We start from the raw sequence: 23043 nt of genomic DNA, 5'->3' as shown, positions 1-23043 counted from the left end.
ATACAGTGAAGTGCACCAACTTTAAGTGTACAGCTCAATAAACTTTCACACATATACATATCCATGTAACCGCTACCCAAATCAAGATAAAGAACATTTCCTGCACCCCAGAAGCTTCCTTCAGTGCCTCCACCTAGTTAACAACCCCCCCCTACACAGAAAGGTAACAACCATTCTGACACCTAAAATCATAGTCTAGTTTTGCCTGTTCTTGAATATCGTTGAATGAAATGATACAAGATGCATTCTTCTATATGTGGTTTCTTTTGATCAACATTAAATTTTTGAAATTCATCTGGGTTGTTGCATGCAGCCTACCCTCAAAGAGATGCTGTTAACTCCCTTAAAATATTTTAAAAGTTTGGTTTTGGCAAGATTGGGAGGAGGTTGAGGCTTTTTGAATGGGGACAACCACCAGGGAAGTGAAATAGCTGATGAGAACACTAGGAAGTGAATGAGTCAAGATTGTCACAGGTCTTGGAGCCTCTTTTGGGCTCTTCTTTCTCTCCTTCCTGGACTGCATTTACTGGTGTGGCCTAGACCTGCAAAGACCACATCTAAGAGGCTAGGCCTTGGACTGAGCAAACCCTAAACCTACAACTCCTTTCATTTAGCCACAGAGCTGAATAAAAGAGCTAAATAACTCCTGTGTGCTCCTGGAGTTTCTCCTTTGATTAGGAGAGATACTCTTACGGGAATAACTGTAGCATAAGAGAGTGTGAAAACATTACAAGATTAATAACCACAAAGTGATATGCAAGATGGAAGAAGGCAGGTATAATTCCAATTGAGAGGATTGAGGAAGACTTCAGAAAGGAGTTGACATATCAACTGGGCTTTGAAGAAGGAGTAGGTTGGCCAGGTGAAGAAAGGAGGGTGCTTAAGGAAGGTATGTCCAAGCAGAGGGAACAGAATAAGCAAAGATAGGATGAGGTGTGGCATTTTCAGAGAATGATGAGTCGATCAGCATGGTTGGAGCATAAGGGAGCAGGAGGTAGGGTGGGGCATGGATAGATGAAGCTAGTAATAGAAAATTCATCTGAAAAGTAGGTTGTGGCCAAATTGAAGAGACCTTAAATATTATCCCTAAGATCTTGAATTTTGTCCTGGAAGCAAAAACAGAGCCACTAAAGGTTTTGTGTAGGGCTGGAAATTTTAGCAAGATGGTAACTCTGGGGACAATGTGAAGAATTAATTAAACATGGCTGTAGAAGCAGAGAGACTTTGTCCTGCCTTATTGGGGCAGGTAGCTTGACAAAGTAGTTCACATACAGATTCTGGAGTCAGGAAGCCTGGGTTCCAGTACTGGTTAGAATTCTGGCTCTATCATTTACCAACTGTGTGGCCTTTGGCATATTACCTAACCTCTCTGAGAATGAAGAATGAGAAAAATAGTAACATCCACCTTCTAGTGATATTGTGGGGATTAAATGAGGTTATACATATAAAGTATGGGGCACCAGGTCTGGCACAGATACAATAACTGGTATCTACTACTATTATTAAAGGCATTACCCACCATTACCTTTGGGGTGCTGAGGCCTCTGGGAAGGATGACTGTGCTAAAGAGGCTGATGCCTAAATCCTGTCTCTGTTGGGTCTGTAACAACTCTTTCTGCTTTGTCACCTGTTCTTTTGGGGGCCTTGGACTGTATTTGCTGGTGCAGAGAAATTCCCTTTCTGCCTGCTGGATTGCTGGCCTGCCTTGCTCGATATTCCCAGCTTTTTCCCAGAGAGCCCTGTGACTGAAGGTTGGGCTTCAAGAATATCTTTTTCTGCTCTCCTTTGGCAAGTTCACTGTAGGAGTCCCATCCCTGGGGGGCCCCAAAGCCCAGACAAAGGACAGTGGAGCAGAGGGGCTGGCCCCGTGGCCGAGTGGTTAAGCTCGCGCGCTCCGCTGCAGGCGGCCCAGTGTTTCGTCGGTTCGAATCCTGGGCGCGGACATGGCACTGCTCGTCAGACCACGCTGAGGCAGCGTCCCACATGCCACAACTAGAGGAACCCACAACGAAGAATACACAACTATGTACCGGGGGGCTTTGGGGAGAAAAAGGAAAAAAATAAAATCTTTAAAAAAAAAAAAAAAAAAGGACAGTGGAGCAGAGTGGAGATGTTCCAAAGGCTCAGCCCAGAAGCTCCCTGCAGCTGCTCAGTCAGGAAACTCCTAGGACTTCTCGGGGGGACTCTCATTTACCCAGCCGGCCTTTTCATGATTGCTTCCTAAGAAATATCTGGAGTCCTTTTTCTCCTGAATATCAGTGACCTCTCAGGGACAGAGGCCCTGTTAGAGATACTGAGAATTCTCTTTCCCAGCCACTTCAGTGATGAGCTTCTGACAGGCACAAAATCCATTCTTATTCACCAGAGCTGAATTGCATTCTATCACTCTGAACAGACAGAAAAGGCAGCTCTGAGAGGTAGTGAGTTCCCCATTCTTGGAGGTGTTTAAGCTAGACTTAAATTTGTGGTGGTGGTGGTGTGTATGTGGGGGGTAATTTAGAGGCAATTGTTTTATGGGTTGCTAGAGCAGATGACGCTCTAAAGCCCCATCTAGTTCTGAGATGCTGTGATGTACTTAAGCTTGCCTGTCAGCTCGTACCTTGTCGGCTTATTTGCTCACCCAAACAAATCAGCCAATCTTTGCTGCTGTTCAGTTGACAACAAACACTATCTTATTATATCAGGTTTCCTGTAGAGCCTGAACCCCTCTGGTTTCTGAAGCTGTACTATATTACTCAAATAGCAATGATCCTTACAGAAAAATTGATGAGGCAAGTCCAAATCTGCCATTCACTCATTAACTCTGCCATGTGCCATGGGCCCCTGGTGGGGACAATGGCCCTCTCCATATGGAACTGGCCCATAGGACCTGCCACAGAGCTGCTGTGGGGCTCTCTCCTATTGATGTCCACTCACTGTCTGAGCTCTGTAGACTGCTCTCAATGCCAATAGGAAAGATTCATGGGGCAAATGAGAAGTGATACAGCCAGGGGCAGTAAGGCTTGAGCTCTGGGGCCAGACTTCTTGTGTTAAGTATTTGCTGTCATTATTAAGTGAGGTTTAATATTTATTTCATTCACTTACATTCACTTAAGATACAAATCCAAAACTCCTGGCTTCTGTAGGCTTCCTGACCTCCTCCTGCTCCTTCTCCCTCCCTTCCACAGTCAACGTCAGAGAAACAGCTGAAGAACAATGTGTTGACTTGCCATAAAGCCTATGGTTTAGCTTTCCTTGAAGAGAATAATACTAAGTCAAAGGAACGAATTACCAGTGATAGAATTCTTGGCATCAGCAAGAGGTTAGTGGAGAAATTGAGGGTTGCAGAAGGGAGGGCCTGTCAATCAGAAAAAAGAAAGTTTCCTGGTGAGGTTGGTTATATGACAGCTCCAAGTCCCCTCACTGTGTTTCCTGGACACTGAGTTCCCCAAGTATTGGGAAAGAGTTCTGCCTGAAGCAAGGTCTTGGAAAGCAGGACTGCTTTTCCTCACAAAGGGGCTTGGCCAGGTGGATATTAGTACTGGGGAGCGGGCACACTAGGAGCGGTGGAGTCAAGTGCCAAGCTCTGCTGGAGGTCTAAGAGGCTTCACTGGGGTCAGGTACAGAAATTCTGTCAAGGAAACCAAAGAGCCCTTCCAAGGAGGAATGACCAGGTCTGGAGGCAGTAGCCAAATAGTAAACAAAAGAGCCCAGTGGCAGGCACTTGGCCTTTGGGTGCAGTTCACTCAATAGTATGCTTGTTGCCCTGTTGCCTTGTTGACCATACTGGGAGGTGTGTGTGGTGCCTGAGAATAAGTGGCCGCAGAGAAGGAAGGGGATGAGAGAACTCTCAAGTTAGACTTATGCTCTCTGATGGAATAAGTATAGAGTAACTTAGATATTTCCCTGAAACAAAAGGTGGATAACTAACAAGACCTCTGATCTTTAGTTTGTTTCCTTGGCCCAATAATGGTCACCCTCATTACCACCAACTTGTATGAGGATTTTGATGGCATGATTATCTGATTGGCAATGACGCAAAGTCCCCTAGGAACTGGGAAAAGAGTTGTTTTCGGGATAGTTTTGGAAAGCAGCAAAAGGACAAATTAGTGGGAGTTACAGAGCAGCAGATTTATATTTGACATAAGGAAGGATTTCTCAGGATTGAGGCTTCTCTTGGGCTCTCAGGACAGGTGGTGAGATCTCCATCAAGTGTTCAAGCAGAAGCTGCATGTTGCTGAGGGCATTTAGGTATCAGAAAAGGTGTGAACACCTTTATCTCTTAGTTCCCTTGCAACTCAGAGGAGACTCTGTGATCCAGCTCAAAATTGAACCCAAATAGGCTCCATTCCACTTCAGGAAGTAGCTTTTTCACATCTTAGTATTTCGTTTGGTATCAAGCACGCAATGGTAATGCAACAACTGAGTGGCAACTCCACCGGATTCTTCCAAGATTTTAGCAGGTTTTGTTTGGCCAAATTTAACAGTGATCTCCTTAAGATGAATTTCTTTATCTATACTGGAGAATCTGGTTTAGAAATTCCATTGCCAGGGATTAAATTTCATACTGTGTTAGATTTTGAAGCTACTTGAGAATTAGTGGCTAGAAGTGCTGAACAGAACTCAAATTTGTTGGGGTAGGATACTATTCACATTTTGCTAATTGCAATTACTGCTTTTGGGAAAAGTAAATCATAGGGAAGAACCAGAGGATTCTTAAATATCAAATAGCTTTTATGAGATAACATTTTGATGAACTAAATATAAGTGCAACAAAATATTCCGTTTTTTTCAAAATATAGAAGAGTTTAAAAACTAAGCCGCTGTACGCTTAAAATGGATGCATTTTATAGTATATACATTATACCTCAATAAAATGGTTTAAAAACAGACAAAGGTACTTGGCAAAATGTATTTTAGGTTTTCAAGGTTAAAGTACTTGAAAGCATGCTCAATGAGCACAGTATTAGGCCAGTATAAGAGTATCTTCCCTAAAGTCAGACTGCCTGCGTTTGTACCTGGCTCCTCAGCTTACTAGCTATGTACACTTGGCCAAGTCACTTGACCTCTCCAAGTCTCAGTTTGCTCACGTGCAAAATGGTCATAATAATAGCACTTCCTTCCCAGTGTTGTGAACATTAAATAGGTTGCTCCATGTAGAACACTTAGAATAAACAGTGTCTGGCACATAGTAAATGCTCCATAAATTTTAGCTCGTATGTGTGATGACCCCCAGATGTGTAGGTTTACCAATCTTTGTTAGTCTAACTTCTGCTTACTTGTGTTAATGCTGTTGGTTATGTTTATGATACTTTGTAATTTTTTCACCTTGGTTGTATTGCTACATTTTAATAGCTTTCCTTTTGCTTGTTATTCTCCCATTCCTCCAAAGAATATGTACAGAGTACCTACTATGAGCCTGTATTAGTTTGCAGGCTGCCATAGCAAAACGCCACAGACTAGGTGGCTTCCACGACAGAAATTCATTTTCTCATAGTTCCGGAGGCTGGAAGTCCAAGATCAAGGTGCTGACAGGGTTGGTTTCCTCTGAGACTTCTCTCCTTGGCTTGCAGATGGCCACCCTCATGTTGCCTCTGCACATGGTCATTCCTCTGTGTGCATGACCCTGGTGTCTGTGCTCTTCGTATAAGGACAGCAGTCATACTGGAGTAGAGCCCCACCGTACCAGCCTCATTTTGATTTAATCACCTCTTTAAAGACTTTATCTTCAAATATGGTTACATGCTGAGATACTGGGAGTTGGGACTTCCACATATGACTTTCAGGGGGACACAATTCAGATCATAACAGTGCCAACTCCATAGTCTGTACTGTGGGGGATACAGAAGAGGCAAGAGATACATTCTTGCCTCAAAGGGCTTGTGATTCAGTTGTGGAGATGAGACTGAAACACAATCCAACCACTAAGCTTTCAAACCAGTATGTCTTTAAGTATTACTTTTGCTGTGGGAACACTTCAGGAAAGTGAGTGATGGATGAAGGTTTGTGTGGCCAAGTCAGCTTACCTGGAGGGGGTGGGGCTGGATTGATGGATAGAAATTTGTTCAAGATAAAAGAGAGGAAGGTAATTCCAGGAAGAGAAGCAGTATGATCAAGGGACTGAATTTGTATGTCCATGGGACAGAGAGAAACTGGCCATATTGCAGTTGGTGCCACAATTCCTGGTATATACACAGTCTCCTGTTTTCACGCCTAATGAATTCCTAAAAATACATTTAGAAGTTGGAGTGTGTGGAAGATTGTCTTACATGATACAGGATAGGGTGGGGGTGTTCCACTCCCAGAAAACTAAAAACATTACTGAAAAACCTAGATCAATTTGAATGATACATTCACAGCATTTTGTACACATTCTTTAATTGCGTTCTTTTCCTTCACAATTGAGCCTCCGGTGTCCAAAGTCAAAAAACTGAGTCCAAAGACTAAAATTAATGAGTCTCATTATGGACCATGTAATGATTTCCATCTTTATCTCAATCATCTTATGTCTAAGAGACCCAAGCAGCTTCTCACTAGTACAACACTTTTATTGTTGTTTTCAACTTTCCATTCACTTTTATAAAGACAGAATGCAGAAAGAGAAATTGCATGAACCACTGCACCCAAAAAAGGTAATGTTGCTGAAATATGTGGCATCCTCATGTGATATCTCAAAATGCCCATTCAGCGAATGTTCAGCAGTCCCCAGTTGGTGTAGACATGGCAGTTTTAGGAGACTAATGTAGAATGTACAAAGGGCTGAATGTGTGAAGGTAAGGAAGGACACCCATGCCCCATAAGAGAAGAAGATGCCCTAGGGATCTGGTGCCTGGGAAACCCCCACACTCCCCTCAACTGGTGCAATCTATTCTCAAATGTGGGACTGCAGGACAACAGAGCCAGCCATTTTGAATAGAACCTTACTAAGGTCTTTGAATAAAGCTTTACCAAGCAGGCCTAACATTTCATTTGGGTTGTGAATGGATTCACATAGCTTTGGGTAGCTGATATTCCTTAGCAACTCAGTAGCAACCGCTTGAGGTCATGATCTTAATTACAAACTGCCTCAGTTCAAGGGGCATCCCAGACTTTCTGAAGAATATTTTAAAGAAGATTTTGGAATAAAGATTTATACTGATTTAATTACCTTTTGCCAAAGAAAATGGTACCCAAGTCTCTTTCATCTCTCCCAAGCACATTTTTCCAGAAGTAACTGGTGATGAAAGGAGCCCATTTTTCACTTCCTGCTACCCATGCTGCTGTTCGACCCTCCCCTTTGCCTAAGCTGATTTGGGGGATCCCTTGGTCACTTTTTTTTTTACACCTCAGAAGCACAGAGCTAAACCAGAGCTTAAAGAGTGACCAATTTGGAAATAATGTGAGAACCTATCTAATGGGCAGACCTTACTAAAACTTTGGTTAAATTCATTGCAAAAGTATTTCCCTTTCAGCACACTCCCACGAAAACATAGGAATGATCTAGTTCAACACTCTACCTGTAGTGTAAATACTATCAAGATCTCAAAGGAAAAGATGGCCATAGCAATCCCTTTCAATTATCGTGTGCTTTCAAGTTTTTTCAAAGCACTCTCACATACTTGATCTCATTTTATCCTCCTAAGAACCCTACGAGGTGAAGTAGAACAAGAAGTATTATCTCTGGTTTGTAGCTGAGGAAACTGAACCATCACACACTATTCATACACACACACAATCTGTGCATATGAAAAGATAAAGATGATGAACTCCTTTAGAATCTGAGAGAGTATGGGCGGAGGCAGAGACAAAGGATGAGGAAGAAAAACCAGTGCTTTGTCTAGGGTCAGGGGAGTGATCAGTGTCTACTTTTTTATTCCCTCGTTTTTTAAAAAATTTCACAAAACAGACAGAATCACTGCTTGTTCAACAACTAAGAGAAAAATCACACTATATGAACCGCCAACAGTGGCTAAAAGAAGACAAGCAAGACGCAGTCACTTGTCTTTAAATAGATCTCCTGCTCACAAATACAGTCAAAGCATTTAGGCTCCTTAGAGCTCTGGGTTTCTTGTGGCACCAGAATTCTTTCTATTCCCCAGGGGGCAATGGAGGAAGGAAGAGAGGGAGATGCAAAGAAAAGGGATGCACTGTTTAATTAAACTGGTAAATCTTTTTCCTTTGAGAAAAATATGGCTTCTTAATATTTGATTTCGCAACTTCAGTATCAGCACAGATGCCAGAGAGTCAGTCTGTGTATCGGCAAGGGCACTGCTTTTAAGGCTGAGGCGGCATATTAACCACCTCACAGGGGGTGGCTGTTTTACATATAGCCTGTTCACAGAAATACGGCATAGGCAGCCACCATTTTGCTGTAGTCCCTTCGCAGCAATAAAATGGTGGCATAAATGAAAACTTTCACATCAAACACATTTCAGCTGTCTGTCATCATCCTTGGCTTCTTCCCAACTCGCACATTGATACTGGATGTCTTTATACCTAAAATAATGTTAAGGCATTTTCCCCCCTCAATTTGGTCCTGTAATATTTAAAATGCTCCAACAAACACAGGCATGTGATGCTTTTTCTTCCAAAACACATTACATTCTCACTTCTTAATTATAATTGCATTTGTAAGAAATACTGAGAAAAAAACCCCAGCAACAATGAAGGCTAATTTTAACACGGGCAAAGATTTTTTAAAAATCTTTGAAGATGTCCTACAGTAGACCTTAGGACTAAGTCCTAAGGCAATGATTTTACTTCTTTTCCAAGACCCTCCCCCCGTTAGCTGCAGGAGCCATGCTGCAAATACAATCCAAAACCAACGCCTTCTAATTTTCATTAGTGATTCATTTAAGGCACAGAATCTGGAAGGTGTTCTGCAAATGCGCAGAAATCAATTCTAAAGGTTTTGGCATGCTGTTTTCTGCTGGGTGATGGTGAATTCTGCAGACGTTGATTTTTTCTTTAATGGTGACATTATCCTTTGAAAACTGGTTTGCTAAGGAAAACACATTGCTGGCCCTGGGAAGCTGTCTTTCCCTGTAAGAGTCTGAACTCATCTTGGTCATTATGGCTTCCAATTGTTGATTCAATGCTGCAAGGTATTCAGAAGGGATCTTGTTCCAAATGAATGTTGACTTTCTATTAGGCATATAGACTAGATTTACATGTTCCTGGCTCTTTCTGATATCCCACTTGTATTTCTTTCTCGTGTTCTTAATCTACGAACTTCTTCGAATGACAGAATATTTTAAAAGGCAGCCTTAATTTACAATTAGTAGTTTCTTTTTCTCTCTTCCTTCCTTTTTCCTTCCCTCTCTATGCATTACACACTTAACCGTCCACAAGGCAGAAAAGGAATTCAGTGAATTTATAGCTCAGTTTATATCACTCTTGATGCCTTTCTGACCCTTTTCAAAATACCAGGTATCTTTTCAGTGAGTTTTAATCACTGGGCACACCATGTTTTGTGTTCTGCTTTTTCTAATTAACATTATTTCACGCAGACATTGCCACACATTAAAACAAACCACCTGCTCAATGTTCTAAGGGCTGCACAGTGCACCACCGAGTTGATATGCTATTCTTGGCTTAGCCAGTCCCTTACCATTGAGCATTGGGTTGTTTCCAATTTTCCCTGTTATCAATGGCTTTGCTATAAATATCCTTATAAAATTAGCTTTTGTTTTTTGGATTATTTCCTTGGGATATAGTCCTATAAGTGAGATTACCAAGTCAAAGGATAGGTATGGCTTTAGAACTCTATATACCTTTGTACCATTCAGCAGCTCCTGCCTGAATCCTCCATCCACAAGGCCACCCAACATTTCCAATTGAGTCAATCTGTTTTCATAACTAAACATTGTTATTTATGGTTTTAGAGAATTTTCTAACTAAGATTTTTTACTTTCTTATCCAGAATTTAAAAATTGTGAGTGCTAGGGAGATGACCAGATCCTTTGAGAAAAAACACATTAAGTACTCATCTGAAATGAAAGATTTCATTTTCACCCTGTGGCTAAGCCAGTGTGAGTCAACCAATAGCCCATGGTCATTGCACATGGGGTGGAGCTCAGTCAGAGCTCCCTGAGCTGCTAGCCTCCTGTATGCTCACCTGGGACTGGCTGATCTAGTTTTTCTTTTTCTTTTTTGGTGAGAAATAAACCTTTGTTGTGTTAAGATTGATTTCTTTTTGTACACGTTCACACATTCATTCTACAAACATTTGTTGACTAATCACCATTGGCCAAGCATTGTACTGGGTGCTGTGCCAGGCAACATATACAGCAGCCCCAGGTTATACACGGCTGGTTAAAAGATACTAGGGCCAAACAGTGGCTGAACTGCACCTTTGGGCACAGCTGGCCAAGTGCTGGCAATCGCAGCCTTCACTCCAAACAGTGTACTGTTTACATGAAATTTTTAAATTGCAGACACAATTATTCACATGCTGAGTTCCACACCTTTGCAAGGGCTCAAGCTGTCAGTATAATATATCTCATTACGACAAGCACTGGGCATGGAAAGGATTATTTTTCAAAGCTGTGAGTGCAAAACATCAATTAGTAGTAGGAGAGAACAGTTAGCTGGCATGTGTTCGAGATTTTGCACCTTTGGGAGGGAAGGGAAATGCATTTACTTAATCTTTTGTATCTGAATCGAAGGGAAAAGGAGACAACAAAACCACTCAATTTGAGTTAGTTGAGCCTTTAATCAGTCTCTCAATTAAGTGCAGATGCACACAGTGAACAGCGAACAGAGACAGCCAGGAAGGTGGCCCTTTCAATATGCTTGCAATATTCACTAGGAGCATTACCACACTTGGGTAGGGAGCTACAGAAATCAATAGCAGCTTTCTTGGGCTTCAATCCTGGGAGCTGCAGCTGTCCTGGATAAACTACCTTTTCTTGTGTCACTTTTGATTTCTTTCCTTGAACAAGAGAAAGGCCAGATTCAACAAATATTGACTGAGCCCCCACCAAGCGTGGGGCCCTGGGGTGCAGACTGGAAGGGTTGCTCTGTGTAGAAAATTTGGTAAGGTGCTCTAACCTGATGCTCCCACTTGCTCCTGTAGAGGAATGATTAAATTGAGTGGTTTGGATTTTTGAGAAATCTGGGAAATGTGAATATGAACTGGGTATTTATTACATGATGATGACAAGGAATTATCATTAATTGTATTAGCTATGAAAATGGCATTCCAGTTATCTAAGAGATGTCCGTGTATTTTTAAAAGGTACCCAGTAGTACCCAGGGGTGAAGTGACACAATTCTGGCATTTGCTTTAATATAATGCAGCCCAAGGCAGGTAGGAGGTGAATAGATGAAGTACGTATGGCAAAAGCATCATTACTGTTCCAGCTGGGTGATGGGTCAATGGGACTTCACTCTACTATTTTCTCTACTTTTGTATATTTTGAAAGTTTTCTTAATAAAAAGAGTTTTAAAATGAGTGGCTTAATTTGAACATGGATATATTTCTCTTATTGGATTGATAGAATTGTAGAGGCATATCCTTTGGGATGACCAGTTAAAAAAAATGAAGAGTAGCATTGTTTGATGTTATATGACTTCATATTACCTTGTGTGTTATGCAATCTCACGGTTCTCGAAACTCAGCACTGCAGCCTGCCCACTTAAGAAATGCAGCCTTCTTAGAGACGTACAGGTGCAATAAATGTCTGAATCACACTATGACATTTCATTATTGGTAGGAGAGGAGTCGGGTAGGAAATACTAACTTTTGCTAAATAAAGGATAACACTGAGATCGGCTAGATACACTGAGACTAGCTAGAAGTAGAGGCAAAGATTAGCTCTGGCTGTATCCTTTCCTTTGCCAACAATGGCAGTACCATAGCAACTGTTAAATCACAGGGTAATTAACCTGAAAGATATCCTTGTTTAACAAGTATATTTGTTAATATAACATGCTAGGTCTTCACTTTGCAAGAAATTAATATAAGAATGAAGAAGTTAAAACATGGAGTGACATGGAGTATACTACTTGGGGTCCTTTATAAAACTTATTGTTTCCCCTCGGATTTGGAAGAGTGTTTTTTCCTTTTTCCCTGTAAACGACAGCACAGCTTCATTTATCCAGCTGCAGCCCTCTGGAGTCTACAGATGGATTATCAGATGAGTTTGCTGGCACCTGAATAACTAACTCTGTGTCCTGTGGGACGTTTTTTCTTGGAGATGATCCCCCTCCGTACAACTTCTCCTCAACTGGGAAGGGTCTCCCCTGCATAAGAGATAGCGCCCCTGAATTGACAAGGATGAATCCTGACCAATGGGCATCTACAAAGTAGGCACGCCTCTCTAAGAAGAAAAGGTCACCATGCTAGAAGTGAGCTGGGTTGTAAAGTATTTTTTGCCTGGGCAACTGCACCTGTGCGGATCTGGCAGGATATTCAAGTGAAGTCTTTCCTTAACAAACTCGTAAGACTGCTGGCGGGGGAGAAAAAAGCAGGTCCCTGGGATCATCCCAGATATTAAGGGTCATTTCTAAAACCATAAACTGAGAAGCCTCTGAATTTGATACAGAATTCAGGAACTTGAAACATTTTTCTTAGGTGTATTAAAGAAAGCTCATGTCTACATTTAAATTTGAATATGATCTTTAGGTTTTGAGAAATCGTTGTCACCTTGCCAATTGATAAAAACGATTGATCTGGCATTGACGGCATTGAACAGAGATGTAGCTGGGTAGGCTCCTTTGGAGTGCTGCTGAAACTGTTGGGCCCCAGCCACTTCAGCCGCAGATGCGCTTGCCTTTCCTGAACTGATGTCTTCTAGAAATGTTGGCTCTGACGTCTGGTTTTGTAAATTAAACCATATTTCCCTTATCAACTTCTGTCATAAAGTTATAGCTGTTTTCATGAGGATTCTTTGGCCTCTAAAGAGTAATACAAATCACATTTTAGACTGTGGCAAGATTTTTTTTTTACCACAGTAAGAAAATGTGACAAGGCTTTCAAAAATCACTTTTTAAGACAAATTATACTTTCATAGTGAACGATTAGAAATGCTCCTCTGATTACATCTGAAGAAGGAGGTGTGTCCTGTGTGTTGCCTTAGTTGTTAAGTGAATTCCATTGCTCACCTCTCCTTAGATCAATATTCTCTTTGAAAACTCTAAGCATTTAGCTGCCCCTTCTGTAAAGGGGTTTATCTTATAGGAAATCCCGTAACTGTTTGTTTATGTAATCACTCTCTCCAAGGTTGCCAGTAGTTGTAATGTTTACTCAATGCCCTTTTAAGTTCAGTAGGGAGAAGACACCTTATCTTTCTACCTAGTTGAGGCATCAGATGCTGAATGAAGGATTATTACCATAATTTGTTACTTCTGTAAGTACATTCCACCTGAAGAGTTGTATTTATGTGGGATCCACCTCTACTTGGAAGATATCCATGATCAGTCTGACAATTAAAATTTTCTTTTTACTATTTTTTCTCCTCACCATTTCCCCATTTGTGGGATATTAACTTACTAGCAGGCACCTTTTTCATATAGTTATTTCTGAATACTAATAGAATTTAAGGCTTTAGACACTTTTCCTTAGGAGAAAAAAATGTTTAAGTTGCATGTCATGGAAAGAATCATGTAAAATTCTTCAGGGTTAGTTCTCCAATCTAGAAGTTAAAATAATGTATTATCTCTCTATTTAGTGTTTATCCAAGCCTCCCCCAACCTCTGCACCAAAGCTATATTTTCCTGGTAGTTTCCAACCTAGCTGAAAATAGCTTTAATTGGTTGTTTTATTTAAAAAATATTTACGACTGTATTTCAGCTGAAAGAACATCAAACAAATAAAACGGAAATGAAGGTCCCACTGTCACGTTACCCATTTATCCAAAGGGTGTATTGTCCTGAACGTCATTTGGAGGCTAGTCAACAATCCTCTAAATCCAGTTTCCCATTTTTTATCTTGAAAGTTTGAGCTCTGAAAAATGACATAAAATGGATCAGTGACAAATAATCGTCACAATCTAAACAAATATTCTTAAAGAAAACTTCAACAATGCAAATAGGACTTATTCATAGGAAACGTCTCTTTATTCATAAAAGGTTTTTTATGAACTGGGACATTTTTCAAGTCCCAGTGTTTGAAAAACCTAACATGGGTTTTTATCTGTATCTACATAATGCTAAGCATCTGGATTAAAATGGAAAAATATGTATTTCTTAGCTACACAAGAACAAACGTTTGCAAATATCTATAGCATTGACGGTTCCAGTCAATTGAGGTTATGTAGAAAGAGCCAATGTTCCATGCACCGCTATGCCAACGACTCAGTAACAACCCAAGTTAATTCTCTCCCGAATTAACATAATATTTATTCATTTGACAGTGTATCTATTGCTGCTTCCAATGAAAATACATATGCAAAAGACTCCTGGCTGCATTTTAAATGGAAACCTGCAGTATGTTAGAATCAATCATTTGTCTAATGTTGGTAGATTCACTGTTTTTCTTCTATTTCAAAAAATTTTACTCCTTTCCCTGTGAGTCTGCGGGCACACTGTTAATAAATGCTTTCACAAATATGATTATGCAAAGAACAAATGAATATTGATTAAACTGAATAATGCATTATTTTCTAGGATAAGTATATTAAATTAACTCTCAGTGAACAAACAGCATGAATTAAACTAGTTAATTTTTTGAAGCTGTAACTAGCTTATTTTGCACTGCTATGAACATTCAGACTGAAGTTTTAAAAAGCACTTGCACTGCATTTTCTCTTCTTTTTGATTATTTTAAAAAATGTGTATAACTAACATAGGTTCCTTAAAGGAAAGTTGGAAAATGCATATCTGTTAAAAAAAGAAAAGAAAGTACCTCCTGCCTCATCACTCAGACACAGGTATTGTTAGTATTTGTACCTTCTACTTTTATTGTGGATGGCAGTGAGTTTGTTTTTAAATATTTACTCCTTTTCTGCATTATGATACAAACTTTGAAATTTGGTTTTATTGTTTTTCTCTACTTTTTCATGTTTACTTAGATTGCAGATTCCTAACACTGAACAAAGTCAATCATATTAGAAAACAAATCAATTATTTCATAGCTCCAAGAACTGGCTTTTTAAGTTAAACTTCTTTAAGACTATTAATTTCAGAGAATTTAAGGAAGTCTCTAAAAGTGTTTGTGGCGATAGGAAGTAAGATAACAAATGGTTGGGGGTGCAGAGGGAGTTTGAATTTCCAAATGGTTTGATTACAGGTAAGAGTAAGAATTCAATTACTACTATTAACAAGCTGTACCAGGTACTTGGCATGTGCCATCCATATTATCCTCACGACAATCCTGTGGAGTGGGTAATATTAGCATCCTGGTTTTTGAATGGCTAAAGACAGGCTCAGAGAGTTTGAGTTACCCAATGTCACACAGCTAAGTTGCAGTGTCACATTTTGAACTTAGGCAGTCCAACTTGAGCCTACATTCAAAACCTATGCCATGCAAGTAGAAGGATGTGATTCCATGAAGTGCTTCCAATGCCCTGAGCATGTTCTGGCCAGCGTCTCCAACCTTTGGACACTAATAAGTCCTAAAGCACAGGAGACCACAGAGGGCACTTTGAAAACATTATTGTCTCCAAAAATCTACTCCTATTACGACTCAACCAGTTAATTATAAACCAGAATCAAATGTTACATTCTTCCTATACCTCCCAGTCTTGAGAGAAATCCTTTGTGTCAACTTGAGAAGATTCAAGCTCTCTCTCTCTCTGTGGGTCTCTAAACTCCTCCCCTTATCCTCACAAACATCACATTTCTCTGCCTCCTACCAGGCCGATAGAAGTGTGACCCAAGAATGCAATCTTGGGCCTTGTAAGCCCTACCACTCATCACTGATGGCAGTAAATGCTTCTAAGCAATTTAGAAATATCAGAGTATAGAACAGGCTTAGAGGACTCAAAAGAAAGGTGTTGTTTAAACAGGTCTTTTTTCCCATTGGAGCAGGGACATATTCTCTTTTCTGTCACATGTTCCAAATGGCTTATGGTCAAAAAAGGATGAAACTTTGTCTCCTGGGAGAGGAAAATAAGCTACCTTCTGTTGGTATAAATGATTTTAGTTTCAACATGGGCTTAAGGTGGAAAGTGGGAGGAAGGAAGTTGACAAGTTGCTCCTCCTGCATACTAACATGACCACAGCAAGGCAGACATTCCCCCTGTGATGGTTATGGCAAGAACATGGCTGCCTGCTCTCCTCTCTTTGTGACCCCACTTCCATCCACGCCACACCCAGGAGTCAGTGTTCTTTCTCAAATACAAATCTGATCATGTACTATCCCACTTAAAACCTCTCAATGTCTTTCCATTGCACCTTTACCCAACCTACAAAGCCCTTTCCCCATTATTTCCTCTTATACTCCATGGTCCGACACCCCACGTCTTTATACATGCTATCTCCCTGCCAGACACACTCTTTCCTTCCCTCTCCCCATCCCCACTAGCCCCACGCCACTTCTACTTCTCTTTCAGTTCTCCATGTAGAGATTGCTGCTTCCAGGAATGCTTCCCTGATGTCCTCCGCCACCGTCTATGACTAGATTAGATTTCCCTTTTGTACCTTCCCATAGCACCCTGCACTTCTCCTTCAAGGTGCTCATCCCACTTCATTGTCATTATTTGTTTGATATCTGTATTCCCTGGCTAGACTATAAGCTCAAGGAGGGCACAGAGGAGGTGTGCATATTTCATCCAGGGAAAGGCAGAGACAAGAAGTAGGATTAGAGGTTAGCTAAGCAACAGGGTCAAGAGATGAGGGGAAACCCTTCTACATGGAAGTGACTGCATGAGCAAAGGCTTGGAGGTGAGAAATCACTGAATAGATGCAGGGATCTGCATAGAGTTCAATAGCATTAGAATATAAGCTATATAGTAGGGAGTGGAAGCCCCAGAAGGGCTGTGTAAGTGTGTGTGTGTGTCTATTTTTTCTGAGGAGAGCAATAGCGTTGATCAGAAACTCAAAAGGATTCAGGAGGAGGGACATTTGGAGACAGAATTTCAGGAGGTCCACAGACTCCCCTCAAACATATCCAAGGACCCCAGTTTTTGGAGACCTGTGCTGCTACCACCAACCACAGACCACAGGTGAAATGAAGACAGGGATTGTGTCTATTGTTTCCGTCATTTAATCCCGAGTGCCTAGAACAGACATCTCAAATTTAACGTGGCCTACATCAAATTCATGGATTTCTACACCACACACTTACCCACCTCACCAACCTACTTCTTCACCAGATTTCTCCTTCCCAGTAATGGCTCCACCACCCACAGTTCCCCACACCCTTGACTTTTTGCTTTTCACCACTCCCACATCCAATGCATCAACAAATCAAATCCATCCACCTCTCTCCATTTCGTTTTGGAAGCTCCAGTCCGAGCACCATCCTCTTCTGCCAGAACTATTTACTTCCACGGCTGCCTGACCAGTCTCCTTGCTTCCTGCCAGTCTTGTTCCCTCTAATCCATTCCCCATCTTTTGGTCGGATCATATCAATCCCTCAAACCCTCCATAGTTTCCCAAGGCACTTTGAATAAAATTCAAACTCTGACACTGACCTACAAGGCTCTCCATATCTGGCCCCTGCCAATCTCTCTTGGATTTCAACTCCTTCCACTCTTCCTCCCTCATTCACTACCCTCCAGTCACAGGCCTTTGAACACTCCCTTCAATGCAGAGCTCTGTCCTGCCTTAGAGCCTGTGCACTCGTTTTTCCCGCTGCCTGGAAACTCTTCTTCCTCCTCCATCAGGTGGTTTCATCTCAACTGCCTCCTCCTCAGAAAGGTATTCCCTCTTTTATTGTCTTTCTAACACCGACCTCTATGGAAAATTAACTTGTTAATGAATTTCTTTGCAACTTAATTTATTTTCTCTCCTCTCTAGAACATATGCTCCCCAAGGGCAAGAATCTTGGTGGCTTTTGTTGTTGTTGTTATTCATCTATGTATCCCCTTCCCCTTGAACAAGTCTAGGGTTTGTGGGTGTTCAATAAATATTTGTTGAGTGAATAAATACATTTTGAAAATATTGCTGGGATGATGGAAGGTAAAAACCATTGACTGTGACTTTGAGCATGTCCTTGAACATCTCCAGGCTCCAATTTCTTCATCTGTAAAATGGGGTTAATCATAATTGTTCTTCCCTAGGGGGATGGCATGAGATTAAAAGTAGACACCAATCCTGACTGTGCTACATTCTTGGAGAAAAGTAGCCCTGAGTACTGAGCACAGAGGGGCTGTCTCTAGACACTGGCTCTCACAGACACTTAGGCCATCTCAGAAGGCAGCCCAGGGAAATCACAGTGGAGGACAAGCTGAAGGGCACACCTCACATAAGGCCACCATAAGGCCTGCTTTGTCAATTGCCCAATCTGCCAGGCAAGCCTCTTGTCTGCCAAGGGCCCTGGCATTCTCTCTCTCCCTCCAGCCATTTCTGCCTTGAGTAGGTAACCAGCTGGCTCTCTCCCAGGTCTTCCCTTTGGGCAGAGTGAAGAATGACAAGAGAAATATTTATATTTCCCAGTTTACGGAGTCCTTTTACATCTATCATCTTGTTTAATGCCCCAAACCCTTCAAGGCTGGCTTATTCTCATTTTATTGAAGAGGAAGCTGAGGCTCAGAGAGGTTGTGTGATACACCCAAGGTCACAAAGGTTGAAAGTAATAAAGCTAGAATTTACCAGGTCTGCCTATGTACTTTGCATAAAACAACACTGGGATTTCCTGAGCACGCAGTGTTGGGCTCTCGAGGTGAAATTCTGGTCAGGAATCTCACCTCCCTCTCCAGACTCCTCCTTCTGCAGCTCCCAGTGCAACAGGGCAGCAGAGCGCTGGGGCCTCAGTGCAGTCTCTGGGCAAGAGCCCCAGGCTGCTGGCGACAGTGAGCTTGAGGACCCAGAGGTTGTGCTAGGAGCAGATCCAGACTGATGCACGTGGGGATCCACAGCAGGCTTGAATGGATATTTCTTTGGAGGCCTCTTGACATATTTTAAATGCAATAAAATAAATCAGTATTTCTACTAAATTGCCCTAAGCCATGCATTTTGTGGTTTCAACTTTTTGGCTGACAGCCAAGGCCATAACAAATGTGGTCACCAGCCAGTGGCCTGGCCAGTAGCTGACCCTGGAAAGTTGTACATGCCTGTGCAAACAATATTAGCAGAGATAAGTAAGCTTATCAAGAACTGTGTGTGTGTTTGTGCTCGTGTGTGCTTAAAATCACCACTTTAGGACCCCTTTGAGCAGGAGCAGGAACTGTTTACTTTTCGCCAGTTGTGTAAGGGGAATTTGGTGAAAACTTGAAGTAACTAGAACCATATTTTGATTCCTTCAGGGGTACTTGGTGCTCCTTCGAGGTTGTTAGTTGGCTGTGAGAAATAGGGTCTTATAGAGAGATTGGACTTATGTCCCAGACTTTCAGCATCAGTTGCAAACCGTAAAATCTCAGGGGCTTAACTCTGAGCAGCTTGAAGTCTTGGAGACTAGCAGGGACGGTGGTGGGGAAGGGCGTGGCACTGTGGAGCCCACCTCACTGTGCATGCCCCACTCTGCCTAGAACTTTCAGTGGGAAATTTACCTCTAAGACAAAAATCTTAGGGGCGAGGGAAGGGGGTCGAATCCTTTTTTCTTCCAATTTTATTTCATAATTGAATTCAGCGTCCCTGAAGTCTGCCTTTTCAAACCTAGAGTTCGACAATCTCTATTTTTAGCCAGTGAACGGGTTTAATCCTAGTCTCCATGAACAATTTCAGAAAGCTATACTCCAGGAACAGATTTCAGAAGAGGCTGGCAGTTTAGTCCAAAGAACAAATAAAAAAGAGGAGAAAATGGAAAGTGATTATTCAGTCAGGTCTCAGGGGTTCTGTTTTTGTAGGGTGGAAAGTTGAGAACAGGACAGTAAAGTGGCTAGCGGCACTCGTTTAGGAGTCATACAGATTGAGGTCCTTACTTTGACATGTACAGGCTGTGTGTCTTTGGGCAAGTAAATGAACTTCTCAATGCGTGGATTTCTTTTTTTTAAATTAATTAATTTATTATTATTATTTTTTAATGCCTTGATTTGTATATATGTAAATTGTGGATGGTGGTAACACCTACTTCACAGAATTGAATTATCGGCGGATTCAAATAATGCATGTAAACAACTTATCACCCAGTCTGAGTGCTCAATAAACTTAGCTATTTTTATCTTCTAATGAAAACCCTTATGTTACAATGAGGCAAACTTTATCCAATGGGGCTGTGTGGCTTGGAAAGATTCACGAGATCTCTGAGAATAAGCTTAATTCTTCAACTGCTGTCTGCCCCACATTCTGCTGAAGAGAGAAGTGCCAGGTTACATGGGAGGTTTGGGAATAGCCAAGGAAGAAATATTTGTAAAATCTTACTGAAACATAGGAGCCCATAGGTCCATATTTAAATAAACAAATAAATAAATTGGGAGAAGGGAAAAGCTTTTCCTTACATAAAAAACAACTAATAAATGTTTAAGGGATGATTGAATTAGTAAAATCACCATTTGGCAACCATCATAGTAATAATTAATTCAGGCAAGAAACATCAATGGATGCTAAAATTAGTGGGTGAAAGTTTGATGAGGAATGGGATGTCGACATAGTCTCAGAGTACCTCCCCTCCCCACAGAATACTTATTAATTACAAAGGGAATAACTTTACAGTGGAGAAGGCTGGCTGATACTGCCACCTTAATGAAGTGATCAAAGTGAACATCATTAGTAATGGGACAAATTGAAATCATGGGCCACCTGATAGGATGCAACGAGAACACAGCATCACTTCTGTGCTATTCCTGCAAAAGATGCATAACTTGAAACTAATCATGAGGAAACATCAGACAAACCTACATTAAGGGATATTCTACAAAAGAAATAGCCTGTAATGTTCAGAAGTGTCAAGATCATGAATAACAATGAAAGACCGAAGAACTATTCCAGACTGAAGGAGACTAAAGAGACAAGGAAATTAAATGCTACCTGTGATCCTGGATTGGATCCTTTTGCTGTAATGGACGTTATGGGGGTATTTGGAGAAACTTGAATGGAATTTCAGGATTAGATGGTAGTGGCGTATTAGTGTTAACATCCTGGTTTTAATGGTTGCATTGTGGTTATGTAGGAAAGTGTCCTTTGCAAAAAATACACACCAAAGCATTCAGGGGTGATGGGACATCTGGTTAACAGCTTACTATCAAATGATTCAGGGAAGAAACATATTCATACTATTCTGACAACTTTTCCATGAGTTTGAAGTTTTTCAAAATACATATTCTTGCATTTCAAATAATCTTATTGACACGTACACTGTATTTACAATTAATTGCCTGAGAGGTGGAGTTACAGACATTGGGTCTATGTATGGGACGCGTTAGGTAGGGTGAGTTCTAGGAAAAGAGGAATAGTGTTCCTAAACACAGGCACTGAGGTCCCCACATCCACTCACAGGAGGCTCACACCTGCCTCAGGAATTAGGAGAAAACTGAGGCAGAAAAAGAGGCTGAGGTATTATTATCCCCATTGTATCGCTGGGTAAAACCCACAGAATAAAAGATAATGATAGAGCTAGAAGGTGCCACCTTATTCTTTCATGGAGGTGCAAACTCATGCAGGAACTCAGGACTTGCCCTGTTCTTACAGCCAGAGCTGAAATTGAATCCATAGGCCGATACTACACTGTTCACATCAAACTGCATCTCATCAAAAACATGTATGTGTGGGGCTGGCCCGGTAGTGTAGCGGTTAGGTTCACACGCTCTGCTTTGATGGCCCGGGGTCTGCAGGTTCAGATCCCAGGCACAGACCTATACACCACTCATCAAGCCATGCTGTGGCAGCATCCCACATACAAAATAGAGGAAGATTGCATAGCAACAATTTTCCTCAAGCAAAAAGTGAAAGATTGGCAACGGATGTTAGCTCAGGGCCAATCTTCCTCATCAAAAAAAAAAAAAAAGAAAGAAAAGAAAAAATATGTATGTGTGAAAGATGTATATGTGTAATTTGTTCATAAAATTATTGTGTTTTGGTACATTTAGAGTAGTTGGAATAAAATAGAAAAATCCAAAGCAAAAAGACAAGACCATGGATTTTGCCCACTTTTATTTGCTATTGTGTCTTCAGGGCTAGAACAATGCTTAACACGCCATAGGCACTCCATGATGGGTTGTTGAATGAATGAATGTTATTCTAAACTTTTAGGGAAAAAGATAAATACTCAGGGAAATATTTGCTTTTCCCCCCAAAAAAGCCTCTACTGTTTTTTCCCCCTCCAAGAGACCACACTTATAGTTTCAGGACAACCTGGCCATGGGAAACAAAAAGCTCTGCAAAGATGACAGGTGGTTCTGCCCAGGAACCTACATCATGGTTGGTTCCTGAGCCCTCCTTCTAATATTTGCCATAGCTCTTTAAATAGAGCTGGCTTTCCCACACAGGTAGTATCCCGCGACGGTTAATTGCCTAGTAACTGGAGCCAAACTGCCCATGTTTGTTTGAATCATGGCTCTACCACCTACCAGATGTTTGATCTCCGACAAGCTACTTAACCCCTGACTCTCAGTTTCCTCATGTGTAAAATAAAGATAATAAGAATACCTATATCACAGAGTTGTTGTGAGGATTAAGCTAGCATATATAATAGTAAGCGCTCTAAAAATGTTTGGAGTTATTCCCAGATCACTGGGAGCTTGTTAAAGCCCAGCCTTGAGTAAAATTCCCTTCAGAGTATTCTTCTAGATTGCCTTCTGGCATATCCACCCTAAATTTGTCCTGCTTGCCTGGCTTTCAGGGGCTGTATCTTAAAGGAGGGGACAGTTGAACTAAGTCCTGAAGGATGAGTAAAAGTTCACTAGATGGAAAAAGAATGCATTGGAATACCCCTCAAAGAGTGCCCAAGGAGCCAGAGCTCACAGGCAACTTCTGCCCAGCCCCTGAGGGCCCAACCTTCAGCTGAAAGTCATTTACCGAGAATGGATTGTGCTGTCATCATTTCTATTTACTCAGTGCGCTGGCACACTCTGTGGCTGGCAGTTTGATGTGACTTAAAATAGC

This window comes from Equus asinus, chromosome X, assembly GCF_041296235.1.
Source record: "Equus asinus isolate D_3611 breed Donkey chromosome X, EquAss-T2T_v2, whole genome shotgun sequence".
In the NCBI taxonomy this organism is placed as follows: domain Eukaryota; kingdom Metazoa; phylum Chordata; class Mammalia; order Perissodactyla; family Equidae; genus Equus; species Equus asinus.
Note: the sequence above shows the minus strand (reverse complement) of the source record.